Below are 8,095 nucleotides of genomic sequence, written 5' to 3'. Positions count from 1 at the left end.
GTTTTCAAAAGTGTTAAATGTTTTGGATAAAAGCTATGAAGTTGTGTAAAACTTGTAAGACTTGTTGTGTTGTGATTATTTGGTGCCGATCTATGTTAGTAGTAACTCGGATCATCATCTAACCCGGATTAGTCATATCCATGAAACATGACATAAAGTATGTTTAAGTATGTAAAGGGTTAAATGATGAACACTACTACTTACTAAGCATGAACTTGTGTAAAATCAATGTTTCCTATGAAATAGTGTTGTAAACTAGTAGATCTACGGATCTACAAGTGGTATTTTCAAAGGACCAAGCGTCAAAAGAAACCACATGTTCTAAACCGGATCTTACATAAACAAAAGTGATTTTTGTGAACAAACAAGTGTATGGACATTTGTGTAACAAAAGTTTTAACAAAGAAATAATTTTCATAAAAACCAACTAGAAGTTGTGAAACTTTATATTCTTTAAAAATAAGGTTTTTAAGAAACTAAACTTATTTTTAAAGATAACAAGACTTACTAAATGTGCTAGTAAGCTACTACACAATTTTTGTAAATATTCAAGTTCATGAAATGGAGTAATTAGTGAATGTTGTTGATGATTATTGTTGATAATTGTTGATGTTGATTGTGGACGATTTAAAAGAAAATAAACACATGTTTTGAAAACATGGGAAACCTCCATTTTTAGGGGAAACTCTGCCAAAATTTTTATAAATTTTGACACTTAGAAAAATATAAGTTTTTGAGGAACTCATTCACTAAAAATGTATTTAAGAGTATTACCAAGGTTTCCCTAATTTTTGGTGATAAGAAATGAGGATTTCTTCAAGAATAAAAATGGATATATGTATGTATATTTTTGAGAAAAAAATATATATTATTTTATCACCAACTTTTGTGCTAAGTGTATATAGTATGTGTTATACGTACTAGCGTATTAAGACGTAAAAATACACTAAATACTCATGAGGAGTATAAACATGAAAATACACATACAATATACAAGACACATAATTCGGGTGCAAAGTGCAAAACACAAGATACTTATATTAATTTGCGAAAAATAATATAAGTAAGATACTTAGTTAAAAATATGAAATATTTTTAACACGACAATACGAATACAAAAGTGAGTGACTGAACTTGTGCGACGCAAGTCTAGTGACTAACGTTAAGAAAACGCGTATAGGTTACGACGTTAAATAAGCAAACCCGGTGAAGTTTACGACGCACAGGAACGCAAAGTTGTGAGTTCATGCTCCCCCTTTTCTCTTAACTGTTTTCAGTTTTATAACTTCGGGGGTGAAATACATGTTACAGATATTTTTATGTTTAACAAATGGTATGATAATAAAAAGCACACTTGGTGAGAACGAGTACCAAGTGTTTTGCGATATAAGAATACAAGAAGCGCACTTGGTGAGAACGAGTACCAAGTGTGTTGTGAAATAAGAAAACGAGAAGCGCACTTGGTGAGAACGAGTACCAAGTGTGTTGTGAAATAGGACTATGAGAAGCGCGCTTGGTGAGAAAGAGTACCAAGTAGGATGCGCTATGAAAAATGATGCGAGGAATCGTGTCACGAATAGGGTACAGAAGCACCATTAATCAACAATATACCTAGACCGCAGAACAAAAGGTTAGATCTAACGGGTGCCGGGCAGCCACACTCTCGATGAGGGCGAGTATCGAGTAGTGCTTTTGTGTCTCAGAATATACCAATTAAATGCCTAAGGTTTGGTGACTTCCTATGTCGTGTCACACGTTAATGGCTTTGCAACCCATTAACAATCCTGATACATACAGGAATACTTAATTTACATAAAAACTCATACCATTCTAAAACTTGATGAATACTTGAGTACGTGGGGTACTCAAGAAAAGCATGGATTATACTTGAGTACGTGGGGTACTCTAGAAAAATTTGAATCATACATGAGTACGTGGTGTATACATGAAACTGGATTTTATGAAAACTCGATTTATTCAAAAAATATGTTTTCATACAAAGTATATAAAAGTGCAAAACAAAACGGCATGAATTCACACCAACATTATGTTGACGTTTTTCCAAAACTCACATGTATTTCAGGTAACTAGGATGGATGTGCGCGTGGTCTCTCTTATGCTCGTGGATGTCGCTTGTGTTTGTCTTTAAATAAAGTGTAAACCTTTTAAGACAATGTTTTATGTTAACTCGCGATGTAAACGCTAACCTATGATTTCAAATTATGGAAATTTGAAGTTATTTTCGAGCATATAGTATGTTTACCTTTCGTATGCAATGAGAACCTTTCATGATCACACCTCGTGCTTCCGCCGCAGAAAGGGGTGTGACATAAATAGTCCAATAAGCTTATCGGCCCAATAGAATAGACATGATTTAACTTGTGCGATCCAATACTACTTGTGCGATCGGAGTGGTTGTGCGATTGGCAGTTTGGGCTTGTTCGGCCCATCAGCATAACAACATTACAACTTGTGCGGTCCAGTTCATCTTGTGCGACTGGACAAGCTTGTGCGAGTGGACACTTGGGCTGTCCGGCCCAACAGTTTGCTAACATTATCATATGTGTGTGTGGCCCAACATGTTGTGCGATCGGCACCGGCTTGTGCGATCCACAACCATGTTGTGCGATCATGCAAGACCTATTATATTGTGCGCCCGACTTGTGCGATCAGATCAGGTCTTTCATGACCTGATCTTGTGCGGTCCGTTAATCAATCCCGAAATTATGCTGGTTCGGTTACAATCATTCACAGTTTCCAAACATAAGATATCAATTAACACAATTTAGGTTATCACCATTCCCTTAGCCGATCAAACAAGAGTTTTCAACATTTGATTCATATGAACCCTAAATAATTTCAACAAGAACATCTAGCATATTTAATAACATGGTTCAAGATCCTAACAACAATAACATCATTCGGTCAGGAACACATATACGGGTTAACATCCATATCAAAACCGATTCACATGGATTTTATATCATCATACAATTGTGACCGATTATCAAGAACACTAATAACTAGCATCATAGTTCACCATGTTAACAAGAGTATTATCATTAAACAACAATCATGAAATCGAAACACATAATCATCCATCATTTGTAAACACATATCATAAGGCACTAACCGGTTAACAAGCTTCGAACAAGAATAATCCGAATCAAGAAAGCTTCGAACAGATGGGTGTTTGGCTGCCTTCGAGTTCGAGAGAGAGAAAGGGGAGCTAGGGTTTTTGTGACTTGTGTGTTTTTGTAAAATATGAGATGGTTACCACATCCCATGTGTTTATCGATTTAGGGGGGGAATGGGCCGACCCACTCTCGGGCTGCCCTTTGGATCCGAGTGCAAGTAATACGGCCCAAATGGCCTTGTGCGTTCAAGAGTCTTGTGCGATCGGGTCACTTGTATGAGTATACATTTACATAAAATACACATAACATTCACATAAAATAACCATAACAGTCAACCAATCATAGTTCACGTGAGCACGTAACTTTACACAAAGTGGGTTTAAATTACGAGTTGTCACAGTATCCCCAACTAAAAGGAAATTTCGTCCCGAAATTTGGTACGCACTCACTAACGTAAGCTATATTGTTCACTAGTTTTCCTGGGGTGTCACATCATCCCCCACTTGAATGGGAATTTCGTCCCGAAATTCACTAGTTGCATCAACATTAAGTTTGCTAGGTTCTGCCTGATCTGTGGGGAACAAATGTGGATACTTAAGTTTCATCTGGTCCTCGCGTTCCCACGTGAACTCTGGACCCCGTTTTGAGTTCCAACGAACTCTCACAATCGGTATGCGGCTGTGCTTACGAACTTTAACTTCCCGATCCATAATTTCAATAGGTTCTTCGACAAACTGCAATTTGTCGTCTATCTTCAACTCTTGAAATGGTACTACCAGTGTTTCATCAACCAAACACTTCTTTAGCTGCGAAACGTGAAATACATCATGGACATTACCTAACTCAGCAGGTAATTCCAACCTGTAGGCCACCTTTCCAATCCGTTCTAAAATTTTGAATGGTCCTACATAACGAGGGTTTAGTTTGCCGCGTTTCCCAAAACGCACCACACCCTTCCAGGGTGAAACCTTTAACATAACGCGGTCATTAACTTCGAATTCCAGCGGTTTACTACGCTTGTCAGCGTAGCTTTTCTGACGATCGCGAGCTGCGGCCATACGGTTTCTGATCTGCACGATGCTTTCTGATGCTTCAAGAACAAACTCAGGTCCTGTGATCTGACTATCCCCCACCTCATGCCAACAGAGAGGTGAACGACATTTCCATCCGTACAGTGCTTCGAACGGAGCTGCCTTAATACTTGAATGGTAGCTGTTGTTGTAGGAGAATTCTATCAACGGTAGGTGCTTTTCCCATCCTTTTCCAAAGTCGAGTACGCATGCCCGAAGCATATCTTCGAGTGTCTGGATGGTGCGCTCGCTTTGACCATCCGTCTGTGGGTGATAAGCGGTACTCATGTCGAGTTGGGAACCAAACGATTTATGCATTGACTGCCATAACTCTGAAGTGAAACGCGGATCACGGTCCGAAATGATAGAAATTGGCACTCCATGCCTAGAAACCACTTCCTTAAGATACACTGCTGCCAGCTGAGAAAACTTGTCTGTTTCCTTGATTGCTAGGAAGTGTGCTGATTTCGTGAGGCGATCAACAATCACCCAAATAGTGTCGTTCCCAGCCTGAGTTCTTGGTAGTCCTGTCACGAAATCCATAGCGATCTGCTGTAGTAGACCTGAGGGCTTTTGATGTTCTGCTTTGACTTTAGCACAAGTCAAACATTTGCTGACGTAGGTTGCTATATGAGCCTTCATGCTGGGCCACCAGTAGGTAGTTTTCAAGTCATGGTACATCTTATCTGATCCAGGATGTACAGAGTAGCGTGATTTGTGTGCCTCTTCCATTACGAGTTCTCGTAAGTCACCGTAGAGTGGAACCCAGATGCGTCCGGTTACATAGTAAGCACCGTCTCCCTTCTGTTCTAGTCGTTTTCTCGAGCCACGTAAAGCTTCAGCTCGAACATTCTCTGGTTTCAACGCTTCCAACTGAGCGTCTCGTATCTGGGAAGGGAGGTTGGACTGGATTGTGAGTTGCAATGCTCGCACACGCCTAGGTGCGTTATCCTTTCTGCTGAGGGCGTCAGCTACAACGTTCGCCTTGCCCGGATGATACTTGATGGCACATTCATAATCGTTCAATAACTCCACCCATCGTCGTTGTCGCATATTCAACTCTTTCTGGTCGAAGATGTGCTGGAGACTCCTATGGTCGGTGTAGATGGTGCATTTGGTACCGTACAGATAGTGCCTCCAAATCTTCAACGCAAATACCACCGCTCCTAACTCCAAGTCGTGCGTCGTGTAGTTCTTCTCGTGCACCTTCAGCTGACGTGAAGCATAAGCGATTACCTTCTCGCGTTGCATCAACACGCAACCGAGACCCTGAATTGACGCGTCACAATATACCACAAAATCTTCGGTGCCCTCTGGTAAAGACAAGATCGGTGCACTGCAAAGTTTCTGTTTTAACAACTGAAAGGCCTCTTCCTGCTTTGTTCCCCACGAGTACGCCGTGTTCTTCTGTGTCAGTGAGGTGAGAGGTTGCGCGATTTTCGAGAAGTCTTTAATAAACCTACGATAGTATCCAGCGAGACCAAGAAATTGACGCACCTCAGACGGAGTCTTTGGTGCCGCCTAATTCTTAACTGCATCCACCTTCGCAGGGTCCACATGTATCCCTTTCTCGTTAACGACGTGCCCAAGGAAATGCACTTCCCGAATCCAAAAGTCGCACTTAGAAAATTTCGCATACAGCTGTTCCCTTCTCAAGAGTTCCAAGATGAGACGTAGGTGACGCTCGTGATCTTCCTTGTTCTTGGAATAGACTAAGATGTCGTCAATAAACACTATAACAAACTCGTCGAGATATGGCTTGCATACGCGGTTCATGAGATCCATGAAAACTGCTGGTGCATTGGTCAATCCAAACGGCATGACCAAAAACTCATAGTGTCCGTAGCGCGTTCGAAAGGCTGTCTTGGGAACATCCTCTTCCCTAACCCTTACCTGGTGATAACCCGACCTTAAGTCGATCTTTGAATAGAAGCTTGACCCTTGCAACTGGTCGAACAAGTCGTCGATGCGTGGTAACGGATAGCGGTTCTTAATGGTCACCTTGTTGAGTTCTCGATAGTCGATACACATACGGAATGACCCGTCTTTCTTCTTCACGAACAGAACTGGGGCTCCCCAAGGCGACGAACTAGGTCGAATAAAGCCCCTGTCCAACAACTCCTGCAGTTGATTAGACAGTTCTTGCAACTCTCCTGGTGCTAACCGGTAAGGAGCTCGAGCAATTGGAGCCGCTCCCGGTGCAAGATCAATCTGAAATTCTACTTGACGGTGAGGAGGTAACCCTGGTAGCTCCTCTGGGAACACATCAGCGAATTCTCGCACCACTGGTAGATCCTCGATCTTACTCTCTTCAGACTGAGCATTGGTAACTAACGCTAACAGTGCAGGATACCCCTTTTGTAGATACTGTTGTGCACGCATGGCCGTGATAATCCCAACCATCGTCCCACTACGATGTCCTTGAACTAACAGTGGCCCTCCATCAGGGAGAGGAATACGCACAATCTTCTCCTTACATAGAATTTCTGCTTGGTGCTTGGACAACCAATCCATGCCTACCACTATGTCAAAACTACCGAGCGTGACGGGAAGGAGGTCAATGTCAAACATCTGACCCATGAGATCTAGTTTGCATCCAAAAAGGACATTTGAGGCTTCTATCGTCTTACCATCTGCTAGTTCCACTATTTGTCTAACCTCTAAATGTGTTGGGGTTATCCCTAATCGTTGACTAAACTCTAGAGACACGTAACTCCAATCGGCACCCGAATCAAATAATAGAGAAGCAATACGATCATTAACAGGAAACGTACCAGTTACAATGTTGCCGTCATTCCTGGCATCCCCTGCTCCAAGCTGAAACACTCTGCCCCGAGCACCATTACCCCCGTTGTTGCCGTTGTTGTCGTGGTTTCCAGCGTTGTTATTATTCGGGCGGTTGTTGTCGCTAGCGTTCTGGTTTAACTGAGGGCAATCCCGCTTAAAGTGACCCTCATCCCCACATTGATAGCACCCCCTCCTGAGACCCTGGTTCTGCTGGGGCGGTTGTCCCTGTTGTCTCTGGTTGTGCTGGTTCTGTTGCTGCTGATGTTTGGGCTGTGAGGCCCTACAATCCTTGGCCTCATGGCCCACTTTACCACACCTGCGACATGTGCGACTACATGGCCCGAAATGATGGTAGCCACACTTATTACACTATGGTTTCTTCCCTGCATACGAGCCCTGACTTTGACCACTTCCCTGGCCTTGATTGACAGAAGACGACTGGCTGATGTTGCGGTTGCTGTTGTCTGGCCTTTTCTGAGTCTGGCCAGCACTGGATGCCTTGTCATAATCACTCCACTTCCGCTTGTTATCATTAGCGGACGCAGTGGCAGTGGGTGTAGCAGCTTTAGTGGCCGAAATACGCGGGGGTAACGAATCGCTTTCCACCTCTTGATCCACAATCTTGTGAGTCAGACGAACGATCTGTGTCAAATCATTGAGGTGGGCTGCAGTGACCAAGCTCTTCACACGCGGAGGCAACCCTTTGATGAATAACTCAATCCTCCGAGACATAGGCCGGGACAAGTTTGGGCACATGTCGGCCAATTCATATGATCGCTTCACATACGCTTCGACTTCAGATCCAACCATCTTCAAGTCGTAGTATTCGTTTTCCAACTTCTGGACCTCGTCCCGAGGACAGTACTCCTCCCTGATCGGTTCTTTAAAATCTTCCCAAGTTGTGGCATTCGCTGCCTCAATGCCCAACAACTGCACTTGGGCGTTCCACCATGTTAGGGCACCATCAGCCAAGGTACCCGCAGCATATTTCACCCTGTCCCCAGCGGGACAGTTACAGATAGCAAACACAGAGCTTTCTCGAACCATCTCAGAAGTCCCGCAGCCCCTTCGGTTCCGGTGAAGGTCTGTGGCTTACAGTCC

This window comes from Helianthus annuus, chromosome 16 (assembly GCF_002127325.2).
Source record: "Helianthus annuus cultivar XRQ/B chromosome 16, HanXRQr2.0-SUNRISE, whole genome shotgun sequence".
In the NCBI taxonomy this organism is placed as follows: Eukaryota; Viridiplantae; Streptophyta; class Magnoliopsida; order Asterales; family Asteraceae; genus Helianthus; species Helianthus annuus.
Note: the sequence above shows the minus strand (reverse complement) of the source record.